The sequence below is a fragment of the Chiloscyllium plagiosum genome, unplaced genomic scaffold (genome assembly GCF_037043375.1).
Source record: "Chiloscyllium plagiosum isolate Xiang-an unplaced genomic scaffold, Cpla_swu_hap1 HiC_scaffold_22, whole genome shotgun sequence".
In the NCBI taxonomy this organism is placed as follows: domain Eukaryota; kingdom Metazoa; phylum Chordata; class Chondrichthyes; order Orectolobiformes; family Hemiscylliidae; genus Chiloscyllium; species Chiloscyllium plagiosum.
In genome coordinates, this window is record NW_028270160.1 from 38,564,220 (window position 1) to 38,577,903 (window position 13,684).

General features: G+C 39.8%; 1 pseudogene; it reads left to right on the plus strand.

Annotated features, from left to right (window-relative positions):
• Positions 1 to 9,394, plus strand: part of LOC148145975 (uncharacterized) — a 116,226-nt pseudogene extending 106,832 nt beyond the window's left edge.
• The last annotated feature ends 4,290 nt before the right edge of the window (positions 9,395 to 13,684 follow it).

Below are 13,684 nucleotides of genomic sequence, written 5' to 3' on the forward strand. Positions count from 1 at the left end.
TCCTCCATTCTCCACCCAGGACTGTATGACATCATCAGATTTGGTGGAGCCTAATGCAATCTCCAACATTAACCTTTTGATAACCATTACCTTATACAAGATAGAGACTATCACATTGGTTTGTAATTCAGTCGGCCCACTGTTGATTTCATCCAGCCTCACAAATGAAGAACTTTTTAAAATATTAAGTTATTGAAGTTCTTCAGAGCACTCTCATAAGTTGCACAACCACAAGAACGTATCTCACAATTTCTGAAATTATTTCCAATGCTGTGGTCAGCTTCTGTCCATTATTAAATTGTTAGGATATTGCCAGAATAATGCATCATTTTATTTTGCAGGCATATAATAAAACAATTAATCCCAAATAAAATTATACATTTTTGACAAGTGCAATTGATAATATAGGCCAGCTTTATCAGTGATGAAGATAAAACAACATCTCCACCAATTGTAAATATCTGTAGTGGCTCGACTATGCATTATGAATGAAATCCTCTGACTTTGCAACATAAATATACAGTTTTGCTGTCAACTGGAAACAGCTAAAGCAACAAGTATGAAATTGACTACAAGGTCAACTGAACATGAATATCAATGAATGTTGTTAATCAAGATATTTTGAGATTGGAACAACTCAGATATGATAAATCACTACAATCCAATTCATTTATGGATCATAACTTTTTTTATTTTAATAGTGCTGGAGTAAACCCAAATAATTTTATTACATATGCTTAGACTCAGCTTTTCAAATACCATTTCCTCTGGTGATGAAATCTAGAGAAAAAGTGTGTAATCTGAAACTTACAGCTGGGCCACCTTTTAGGAGTATTTTAGACAGCACCTTCCAACCCCAAGACCACTTCCACCAAGAAGGACAAGGGCAACAGATACATGGGAACACCACCACCACATGCAAGTTCCCTTCCAAAAAAGCCACCTTCCTGACTTGGAAATAATTGTCATTCTTTGAATATTACTGGCACAAATCCTGGACTTCTTTTCCTATAGTGCATTGTGAGTTAACCTATAGCACTTGGACTGCAGTAGTTCAAGAAGGCATGTCACCAGCACTTTCTCATGGGCAACAAATGACCCAGTAATAAATGCTGACCAAGCAGCAACACCCACGTCCCACTGAGCAAATGAAACAAAAGTGCCTGCAGCCACTTTTTCATCCAAAGTGCATTGGAAGTCTGGAACACTATCACACAGAGGTGAAGATTCTCGGTCAATTGAAACTTAAGTCTAGGATTGATAGATTTTTATTAGTTGAGGATATTAATAAATATGGAACAAAGGCAAGTACATTGGGTTGAGGTATGAGGCAACTGTGGTCTCATTTATAGAGGAATAGACTCAACTAGCTGAATGGACTACATCTTTTCCTAAGATTGCATTATTTGATTTAGCATGAATCACAATGAAGATCTGCCATGAGTAAAGACAGTGGTATCATTAGTCAACTGTTGAAAGAGTTAAAAAGAAAAAGAAAGGCTTTTATTTATAAAATGCTTTTCACAATAACCAGGCCTCTGAAACCACTTAATAGCCAATGAAAAAGTTTTTATGGTAAAGTTAGTGTTGTAAGGAAACACAGCAGTTAATCTTTGCCCACAGACAGCAACGTGATAATGATCAAATTATTTGTTTATTTTGTGTTGTTGATTTATCAATAAAAATTGACAAGGTCACCATCCCTTGCTTTTCTTTAAAATAGCGTCATGGGGTCTTTTACATTCACTCAAGCAAGCAGATGGAGCCTTAGTCTAACATATCATCTCAAAGATTACACCACCAATAGTGCAAGAGCCCACCCCCAGAGCTGCTCCAAAGTGTTAACCCCAATTTTTGCACTTAAGCCCCAGAGTAATACTTGAGCCCAGAGATTTTTAATTCAGCAACGAGTGCTAACAACTGAGCCTTGGTTGACACATAGAATCAAAGAATCTTTACTGTGCAGAAAGAGGCCATTTGGACCCATCGAGGATACACCAATCTTCTGAAGAGCTTCCCACCCAGATCCAGCCCTTATTCCCATTATTGCGTATTTCCCATGGCTAGCCTACCTGGCCTGCATATCCCTGAACACTACAGGGCAATTCAGCATGGCCATTTCATCTAACCTGCATATCTTTGGATTGTGGGAGGAAACTGGAGCACCCGAAGGAAATCTATGCAGACATGGGGAGAACGCACAAACTCCGCACAGTCACCTAAGGCTATAGACGACATATGGAAAAAAATAAGTACAGAGGAACCTCGATTATCCGAATGAGATGAGCGGGCACTATTTCGTTCGGATAATTGATTATTTGGTAAATCGATTCAATGCCTTTTCTCTGGGGCACGGAGTTTTCTGTAACACCTACTTTCTGCTCAGGAGATAAGGCAGCATCACAGCGCGCGCGAGTCCCTGCCCCCAACCCCATCCAACATCGCCCCTCGCCCCTACCCTGTCCAACACCGCCCCCATGCTCCCCCCAATCCCATCTAATACCGCCCCCTTAGACCCTCCAAACCCCGTCCAATGCCACCCACCGTCTGCCCCCAACACCGCCCCGCACCCACCCCCACCCCCTCTTCGGGGCAGCCGGACTGGACACCAACAATAAGACTGCTACTGCTGCTAAGGGCTTTTGGGGGGTGACTCTCCAAATAGCTTGCGCACGCATACACACACACACAGACGCAGACACACAGACACACACAGACATACTCAGACACACATACCCACACACACTCAGACACACCCAGACTCACCCAGACACACCCAGACACACTCAGACACACTCAGACACTCACACACACACAGACAACTTTTTACTGCAACTTTTGACAGGTTCCACAATGTTGGAGAGATTATCTGGGGAAGGGGGTTTAGGATACAGCCCTGTGTAGAACTCCAGGGAAAGTGTGGGAAGAGAGAGAGAGAGAGGGTGGGAGGTTTGTCATTTAGAGACTGTGCTTGCGCTCCAGGATTGTTCTCAGCAGCACTTTTAATCACCGTAAACAAAAGATGCGATGAGTGTTGGACACACGTCTTTGATGTAATGTTTTGGTCCGGACCTTAAGATTTCCTTTGGATAATCCGATTTTCGGACAATTGGTATTTGGGTAATTGAGGTTCCCCTGTATTTGTGAGGTTTCCATTTCTGGTTTGTATCCTTGGATGCATTTTGCTCCATCTATTAACTAGCTTTATTTACAAAGCTTACAATTTTGTGAGTTTTCCCTTTTCCTTATTTTCTAATATATTTTTTCAAGAACGGTTGTTTTCATTTGATAACACAGAGATGGCAAAAGGTGTATCTATTGTGAGTAGAAAATTTGCTCAATATTTGTAATTCTTCCAAATTCACCTTGTCAACTTAAGCAAAACTTTCTGTGCATTCATACAATTGTAACAGGATCTGCTCTTTATGAGTGCTGTAAGAACAATAATTCATTCACAGTCAACATTCTACAGTTCGGAGGCAATGGGTGGAGGCAAGGGGAGAACACATTTACAATTCACTAGAAATGTAATTGGGCCAGTCGTACAACAACAGATCAGGGGTTGGGAAATCTGTGGCAAGTAAGTGATTTCCCAAAGACTGTCCATTATATACAATTCATTAGTGAGGAATGTCATATAATTCCCCTGCATTGCTTAGTTGAGTGCAGCACCAAGAACACTCACAAAACTCTATGTCATTCAAGGGTGAAGAAGGATATTCTGTATCCACTGGTTGGTATGTCAGTAACTAGGGGTCACAATTTCAAGATTTGTTAGTAGGACAGCTGGGAAGGAGTTAAGGTGAAACTTCTTCAAGAGTTGTAAGCATTTGAAATGCGCTGCCTGGGAGAGTGGTGGAGGTGGATTCTGCATAAGGTTTCAAGAGAGATCAGATACATATTTGAAAATGTGATAAATTTAGAGGAGGTAAGGCTGGAGAGTGGGACCAGCTGGGTCACTCTTTCAGAAACCAGTTCAGGCATGATGGGCCATATGACCTCCTTTTGTACTGTAAAATTCAATGATTTAGTAATTCTAAGTCTGTGGAGCAAGGAACAAAGTTATTCTTTCACGTCCAATATCAGTTCAATATGACTCCCCCTCAAAACTCAGGACATCGATGTATTCATGTAGTGTGAACTCATTCCTGTACTCACTCAATCTGTCTGTGTGTTCTTCTACCAGGAATTATCTGGATAGCATTTGTATAGTCAAGTTAGTGAACACAACAGCACTTTTCTGTTGTAGCCATTGTTTTTGTACATGCTATCTGCAATACGTCAAAATTACCAGCACAAAGGGTGAATTGTTGCATTCGTAACACTGGTGGATGTCATACCACATCAGTTCAATAACATCCACCAGCTCCAATGTCCAATCTGATCCAAAGCAATGCAAACATTCGCAATTTCAACAGTGTGACGATTAATGTCCAAAACAATTACTTAATTCAAAAACCGAAGCAATGAAAATCTTGTACTCTATTTCCATGTTGGTTTCTTCCAAAGATTATCACAATTAGATTTGAAGTAAAGTTGTTGCAGACTCATATTCTCAGGTCCATATTTTGAAAATCATGCTATGTTATCATTTTGTATACATTTGCAAATTACCACACTCTACTCGTAGATGAAATTGATTACAACCTCGAGAAGTGTACACAAAACGTATTTGGCCATTAATGACAACAAAAACATTTAAACAATCAATTTATGTACACAGAATTGACCACACCTCAAATCAACAATGGATTTACTTAACCATTAAACTTCAGCATTGCTTAGGTGATATTATTCTCTACAAATATTAAACTACCGTTACCCTGGTAAATAATGTCACACATACGCTTATTGTCTAACTTTCGACACTATTGCACATCAAGGAGAAAGTACCTTTGTTATACTATATAATGTGCATTTCAGCATGAAGTGGTCACTTAAACACCAAGATTTATAATAACATTTTGTTAGATGTTGTTATGTGCTAAAACAAATAATTGTTCAACTAACAGTCTTCCAAGTGAACCTGAACGCATTCAGAACCAAAATCTCCCAGGGCTGTGAACACCAAGACCAATAGTCATTCCTTGCTGAATAAAGATAAAACAGTATTCTGTACTCAGTTACCCACGCAGGCAAAGTTGGCATATGTTACTTTGTTTAAGCAACATGTTCCTTCATGTCATCAGCACTGTATTAATACATGTTAACATTAATCTGGTTGTTGGGTAAGACCTTCTAGTCCTTGAACACCATAATCTAATGCACCTGTCTTTTGTCACAGCCTGGGCCAATAATTTATTTCTGTGGAGTCTCACATTCAAAACATTTGGTAAACCAATACTAACCTAAATGGATCCCAAAACAAAGTTGGAAAATTGCATTAAATTTCTTCTAAATATTCCTTCTTGAGAGCTTGTAAGGGCAATTTGTTCCAATTTACCTTATCAATTGTGGACGTGAGAAATCAAATAAATGATTTCACCACCCACTTCACCTTCAACAACATAATCTACAAACAAACCAACGGCACACCCATGGGATCTCCGCTATCAGGATTCATAGCAGAAGCAGTAATGCAAAGACTAGAACAAACAGCCCTACCAAACATCAAACCAAAAATCTGGGTCCGCTACGTAGATGACACCTTTTTCATCACAAAATGAAACAAGATAGAAGAGACATTTAACATCATCAACAACACCCTTACAGGCATAATGTTCACCAAGGAGGAAGAAACCGACAACAAACTCGCATTCCTGGACATCACAGTCAAAAGAACGGACAACGGAGAACCACAAACCTACGTATACAGAAAACCGACAAACACTGACCAAATACTTAACTACACCAGCAACCATCCCAACACACACAAACAAAGCTGTATCAGAACACTATTCCAACGAGCCACCACACACTGCAGCACAGAAGAAAACAGAGAAGAACCAACTATACAACGTATTCAAGAAGAACGCATACTCAAAAAATACAGTCCGCAGATTCCTCAAGAACGAACCACGACAAGCAGACCAAACACAGCCAGAAACCCTAATCACCTTACCATACACCAAAGAAGTTTCAGAAATGACAGCCAGACTACTAAGACCCCTCGGAATCCTAGTAGCACACAAACCCCCAACACTCTCAAACAAAAACTAACAAACTTAAAAGACGCAGTACAACCCATGGACAAAACCAACGTCATCTACAAAATTCCATGCAAGGACTGCCACAAACACTACGTTGGACAAACAGGAAGAAAGTTAGCCACCAGGATACACGAACACCAGCTAGCCACAAAAAGACACGAACCTCTCTCCCTCGTAGCCCTACACACGGAAGAAAAAAACACCATTTCGACTGGGACAACACATCTAACCTGGGACAGGCTAAGCAAAGACATGCCAGAGAATTCCTAGAGGCCTGGTACTCCAACCACAACGCCATAAACAAACACATAGATCTAGATACCATCTATCAACCCCTCAGAAAACAAACAGGAAATGACATCACCACAAACCCCAGGAACCCCATCCAGGACAAACATATAAATAGAAAGCAGGAGACAACAGCTTCACTTCACTTGGAGGTCACCACTGATGATGTTACCTAGCCAGGTAATGAAACGTCTGGATATCAAACCTACAGCTCAGCGAGCAAACCTACACCCCATAAATGATTTGAATTTTTGATCAGGGAATTGATGTGATTTTAATTTTTAAGTTATATTGGTGATTCTGGAATGTATGATGAGGAAAGAAGGTGAGGAATGCTACTGCTATTGAGAATTAGAATTTTTGAAGCAGGTGTTAGAATTCTTAGATTTAAAGTCTCTGCCCAAAGAGGTCCAACCCATAGCGTCACAACCTCCACCTTTGGTTGGGCAAGGAGGCAGATCCTGAATCTATCCCAGCCAGAACAGGGATTGAATTACTTATATTGTAGGCACCAATCTAAATCGCACCAGCTATCAAGCCAACTGAGACAACCGGTCCCCCAACATACACCTTAACATTCCTGTCTTGGACTGGAGCTATATGTAGTGATGGGAGACAGTCCAATTTCTTTCCTTCACAAGACTGAGCAGGAATATTTTCCACTCTTACCACCTGCTATTGATGAATGTTGGAAGGATTTACTGGTTGATACTCAATCTATTTGGCCACATTATGAATGCATTATCGCATTTCCGGCTCAGAGGTGAAGTGATTACTTACTATGCCACAACAACTCCACATGATACAATTCTACAATATAGAACATTCCTTGATGAATTTTATGAAAAAGAGTTCACAGCAGAAAGGATCAATTCCCTTCTGGGTTTAGCTTGAGATGGATTAGCAATGCCAGTACTAAACTTGAAACGTTCGGTGAAATATTTTTGTAGTCCAATCAAGATGTTTTCAGTTCATTACAAGATGTATTCAGATTGAGATCAGGCAGCTCAATAGCAATTACAATCCTCTCCTTTTCTTTCCTGATCATATATTTCAGAGTCGCCAACGTATATTAACAGATTAGAATAATCTCAAATCACCTCCACGGCAGTGGTCAGAGATTCAGAAATGCAATCAGTTGTGTGATAATTTCGTGCTCAAAATTAGAGAGTTTTGCACAACAGCCAAGATATAAATTTGATCACAATGACAGTCAGGACTTTACAATTTAACAGGTTAGGCACCTTCAAGAATTGCAATTCAATTTAGACCAATATTTATCGACCAACTACAATACATAGAAAAAATATTACATGCTTACGAAAACCTAAAAAATTTGCACTATCTTTCTCCTTCGTCGAAGTGTTTTCCAAATGGTTGCAAAAACACTGAATGTAACTGAAGGTAAGGTTACCTTTCAGAGTGAAATACAGCCTTTAACATTCCTACACAGAGAGTGGAACAAAGAGCAGTTTGCCACAGTTTGTAGTTCTAAAGCAATCAGAGGTTTTTTGAAGATTGAAAGCAAATTTACTCCTGCAACTTCTGAGAGTAGAAAAGGGACTGAATTTTCCCTTTTCTCCATTATTTCACGACGTACTAATTTACTGTTTTTTTTTCTTCAAACCAATTTACAATACCCGATTACTTCTTACTTGTCAAAATCTTAGTTTGGAGAAATCAATCACAACAGCAGGCCTCAGATCAGTAGTAACAGTGCCTTGAAAAGTTCAATTGATCTAACTCATTGCTTTTCACAGCAGCATAAGCAAGCTTTAACCATCATCTTGAACTAAACAGCAAGTCCAAAGATTTGCCCAATTTTGGGTGTGCAATTTTAAAATGAAATGAACACAATCAGATGTCACCTTCTTAGTTCTGTGCAAACTTGAAATATTGATTGCTATAAAAGATTATGAATTCAAAGCATTACACGATATTCCGAGGATGAAATTTACACAGGTTGAAATCAGGTCAAAGCCAAAAAAAAAGACTCAGGTTTCTCAAAAGTAATAGATGTATGGACATAAACATAGGCAAAACAATGAACAAATTCAAATCAGCACATACTTACAAGAAAATAATTAATTTAAATACTAATACTTCCAACAGCAAAGTCAAGCCTACAAAATGATAAATGGCTTTTCACTTTAACAACTGAACCATGGCATTGTGAACGCCAAAGTTTACAAAATAACACACATTTTCTTTCAAGATATTCATTTGATCACGAATCAGGAAACATCTTTGGCTTCACATATACTCTGAGGAACTGAAAACAAATTCTTCCAACTTTAGCTTATTTATTTTTCAGAGCCTTTTAACTTGTGGGACACTTTTTGGAGAAGCTTTTCATGCTTTCCTACTGCTTTTGTTAGATATTGAATGTCAACACAGCAAATGGTTTTATGGAAAGCTTTTGCAATATTTTAAGCTGACTGAGTGACAGTCCTTGACAATAAGGCAAGGATTCAAAGGGAACTGGGGGGAAACACTGTAATGTGAAGTTATCCCTATCACAAAGGAAGATAGTTGTGTCTGTTGGGGACTGATAATCTTCACCTCAGGGCAATGTTGTCAGAGTGCTCACGATAGCATTCTAGGTCTAACCATATGAATTAGGAGCAGCAAAGATGACTTAATCCCTCCAGCTTGCTATACCATTCAATAATATCACAACCCGATTGTAGCTTCAAATCAATGTTTCTACCTACTCCTGGTAGACTCCTTTGTTAGTCAGAATTAAGAATTAAAAACCAGAAGAGTCTTCAGTTTCTTCTTCAATTACCTTCCTTCCACCTTAAAACAAAGGAGGGCTTTTCATCAATGATTAAACAGTGTTCAATTCTATTTGTGACTCCTCAGGTGCAGACACCATCGGTGTCCATGGTCAACAAGATCTGAATAACGTTCAGGCTGGGGCTGATAACTGTCAAGCAACAATCTATGTCACATAATCAGCAGGCACAGACCAGCTCAACAAAGAGAGCATCTTACCGATTCTCATCGATGTTCAACAACATTACCATTGTTAAGTCCTCAACATCTTGAGAATACCTTAACCTGGAATGTAAATTGAATAGAGCTGAAAATGTGTCGCTGGAAAAGCGCAGCAGGTCAGGCAGCACCTGTTCCTTGGATGTTGCCTGACCTGCTGCGCTTTTCCAGCAACACATTTTCAGCTCTGATCTCCAGCATCTGCAGTCCTCACTTTCTCCTCTGTAAATTGAATAGCCACATAAATCTACAAGAGCAGATTGGAGACTGCGGATTCTCTGACAAAGATTTAACCTCCTGACTCCCCAAATTTTGTCCACCGTCTACAAGACACAAGTCAGCTGATGACAGAATACTCACCATGTACCTGGGGGTGGGTGCAATAACATTCAACAAATTGGACATCATCCAGGACAAACCAATTGATTGCTTGATTAATGCTGCAACAACCACAATCAGCCTTCATTGCTTCTATCACTGATACACTGACAGCAGGTTGTATAATCGACAAGATGTACTGCAGTAACTTACCAGGGTTCCATGGACAGTACAAACAACCTGTGATTTCTACAAGCTAGAAGGACAAAGGCAGCAGATCACCATAGTAAGTTCCCCTCTAAGTCACATACTATCCAGACTTGTAACTATATTACAATTCCATCATTATGACTGTCAAATTCCTTCCCAACAGCACTATAGGGGTACCTACACCATTAGACTGAATTAGTTTCAGAAGGCATCCCTATCTCCACTTCTTCAAGAACAATTAAACATGAGCAACAAATGTTGGCTTTGCCAGTGATGCTTACATTCCATCAAATAATTTTAAAAATGCACAAAGCCTTATATATTTGCTATAGATATTAACTCCACATCATCTTCTATAATGTATTTTCTTGATAGACCTCGCTACTCTATAACTTTTGCTCACTGTTTTATAAATTCTGAAACTTCTTTAGCTCAGCTGTATTTTCTAACATTTGAATTCCAAGCTGTAGATTCTGTACCACAAAGACTCATTCTATATACTGTAAAGACAATGCATATTTTATTTAGAAATATAAACTGGAAAACAGAAGTCTGGACTTTTTCAACAACTCAAAAGGAAGTGGAATTGTATGGCAGCTCATTGGTTACACAAGTACGCATGTTTTTGAAGAAGCTGGATTTGACATTTTGTGACATAGGTATCTTTGGGTAAAATGAAACAACCTAGCAACAGCTTTTGGATTACCACAATGCTGCATTTTGTGATTTTGTCCAAATCCTGCTCTGTTGTTCTCCTTTCCAAAATGAAGAACTTGACATTTACATGCATTATATTCCATTTGCCATCTTCTTGCCCACCTACTTAAGCCATCATTATCTGTCTTTTGTAAGCTGTCTCTATCCCTCTTGTGACCTGCCTTTACACTTATTCTTGTGTGTCTGCAAAGTTGGCTACAGTACATTCACTTCCTTCCTCCAACTCATTAATATATTGTAAACAGTTACATTCCCAGCAACGGGGAACCCCACTTGTAATGGATCGCAAACCGGAAGAAGAATCCCTTATCCCCACTGACTGATTCTTGCTCATGAACCAATTCTCTCTCAATGTCAATGTACTACCTCGAACACCTCGGGCTCCTTTCTTATGACTTAATATTTTGTGAGGTACCTTGTTGACTGCTCTCTGGATGTCTAAATACAAGAAATTACTGGTTCCCCCCTATCCACTCTGATTGAGACTTCCTCAAAAAATTATAATAAATTAGTCAGACATGGTTTCCTTTCATGAAGCCATGCTGACTGTGCTTGATTAGATTATGATTTTACAAATGTTCTGCTATTACTTCCTTAATAATTGATTCCAATACCTTTCCAAGTATAAATGGTAGCCAAATCAGTCCATAGTTACTTGCTTTCTGCCTTCTTTTTTGAATAGGAGTGTCATATTGGCAGTTTTCCAATCCCCTGGTACTTATGGAGAACTCAAGGATTTTTGGAAAGTAACAGCCAGTTCATCCACTATCTATGTAGCTACCTCTTTTAGGATTTTAGGATGCAAACCATCAGAGCCAAGGGACTTATCTGCCTTTAGCCCCATTAGTTTGGCTATTACTCCTTCTCTAGCAATGTGATAGTACTCCATTCCTCCCCCATATTCACTTATATTAATGAAATGTTTGATGTACCTTCCACTGTAAGGACTGGAGCAAAACGTCTTTTTAGCTCCTCTGTCATAACCTTGTTCTCCATATACATTTCCCTAGGTTTATTTTCTAAGGGGCCTCTGTTCACTTTGACCTCTTTCATCCTTTTATATTTTTAAAGAAGCTCTTTTTGTCAATTTTTATCAATCCTTATTAATTTTTGAGTTCTCCTTTGCTGGATTTTGAATTTATCCTATTCTTTGGTGCTCTCATTGACTTTTGCCTCCTTATTTGCTTTTTCTTTCAACTTAATAGTCTCTTTAACTTCCTTAGTTAGCCATGTTTGGTTTATAGTGACTAGGAGAAATTGAGGACTACAGATGCTGGAGAGTCAGAGTCAAAAAGAGTGGCACTGGAAAAAGCACAGCAGGTCAGGCAGCATCCAAGGAGCAGGAGAGTTGACCTCCGATGCTGCCTGACCTGCTGTGCTTTTTTAAGCGCCATGCTTTTTGACTCTGGTTGGTTTATCCTTGTCTTTGAATCTTTCCTCCTTAATGGGATATACTATTGCTGAGAGTCATGAATTACCTCCTTAAATGTTTGCCACTGCTTGCTTCCCGTCATTCCTGCTAATCTATCTACCCAATTCACTTTAGTCAACTCGATCCTCATTTCATTGTAATTCCCTTTATTTAGGTTAAACACAATTTTTTTCGACACAAGTTTCTCACTGAATATTAAATTCTATTATGTTATGATCACTTCTTCCTACCATTCTTCCTTATCTGTAGTAATAATCTTGCCTTAAGCCACCCTAGACAATTTCCAACTTGGAAATCCAAGCTGAGAAGAAGTCTATTTTAAATCTATGGCCTGGACCTTCATCTGTGAGGCTGGTAGTTGGAGTAAGGAAAATTCTTGGCTCATCTTATTTCAGGAGAGAGTGCTAGAAATGAGTGAAATTTCATTCAGGATGAGGAGTGGTACATGCTGCACTGAGAGTCTGATACAACAACTGAGTGCCAAGTTGGAGGTTGGGGGGATTGTGGCTGGTCCACTGTGGCAACTGGCAACTGGCTTATGTTTAATGAAGTTGGCTGCTTTTCCTTCTTTGGTGGGCAGCTGATGAATATCAATGAGAAACCTTTCCAGTTGGAGGACTGTGTTGCAGCGGTAAGGACCCTGTAGTTAGCACTTCTGTCTCATAGCGCCAGCGATCCAAGTTCAATTCCAGCCTTGAGTCACTGTCTGCATGAAGCTTGTGCATTTTTCCTTTGCCTGCACGGGCTTCCTTTCACAGTCCAAAAATGTGCAGATTGGATGGTTTGGCCATGGCAAATTGTCCATAGTGTCCCCGCATATACAGGCGAGGAGGGTTGGCTATGGTAATTATGGGGTTATGGAGATAAAGTGGAATGCTGCTCGGAGAGTTGGTGTAGCCTTGATCGGCCGAATGGCCTCTTTCTGCATTGTAGAGATTTTATGATTCTATATTATCTACACATTTTCTCCCCAGTCCTCTCAATCACCAGCACACTATCCCAAGGCCGTGAAAATGCTACCTTATGTGATATTTTAGAGTCTAAAACAATGAAAAACAGGGCAAAGTCTCTCTGGTCTCACAGAGATGGATTTGAAGACTGGTCCAGAAACAAACATAACACAAATCAGGGCATTATGTCAGCAGAACCATGTGTTTTTCCCCTCCAGGAGGTCTTGTTGGAGGTACCTCTGGCAACAGAGGAATAGCTAAATAATAAGCAATTACAAAACCTGCCGAGGGGAGTGATGGACTCAGTTGAGAATTACCAAGGTCTTGGCAGTAGGCGCAAGAGGGGGTTGTGGATAGGTAAGGGTGCATCCACAGGACAACATAATTACTCTGGAGTGCCTTCACCTCTGCTCCCAGAACATCTCTGATTTGGACCTTACTCAACTTTTAAATTTGATGCATATGTGCAAGGGCTAAGTTTGAGATTCCCCTTGCTCTCTTTGCTGTCTATACAGCACCCACCTCTCGCAGTGGGGCTGGTGCTGGCCTTTCAAAGCTGCAATTCTTCTGATTCACCTTTCCAGTTCAGGAATCCACCCACTGCCCTGAAATAGATTGGGCTT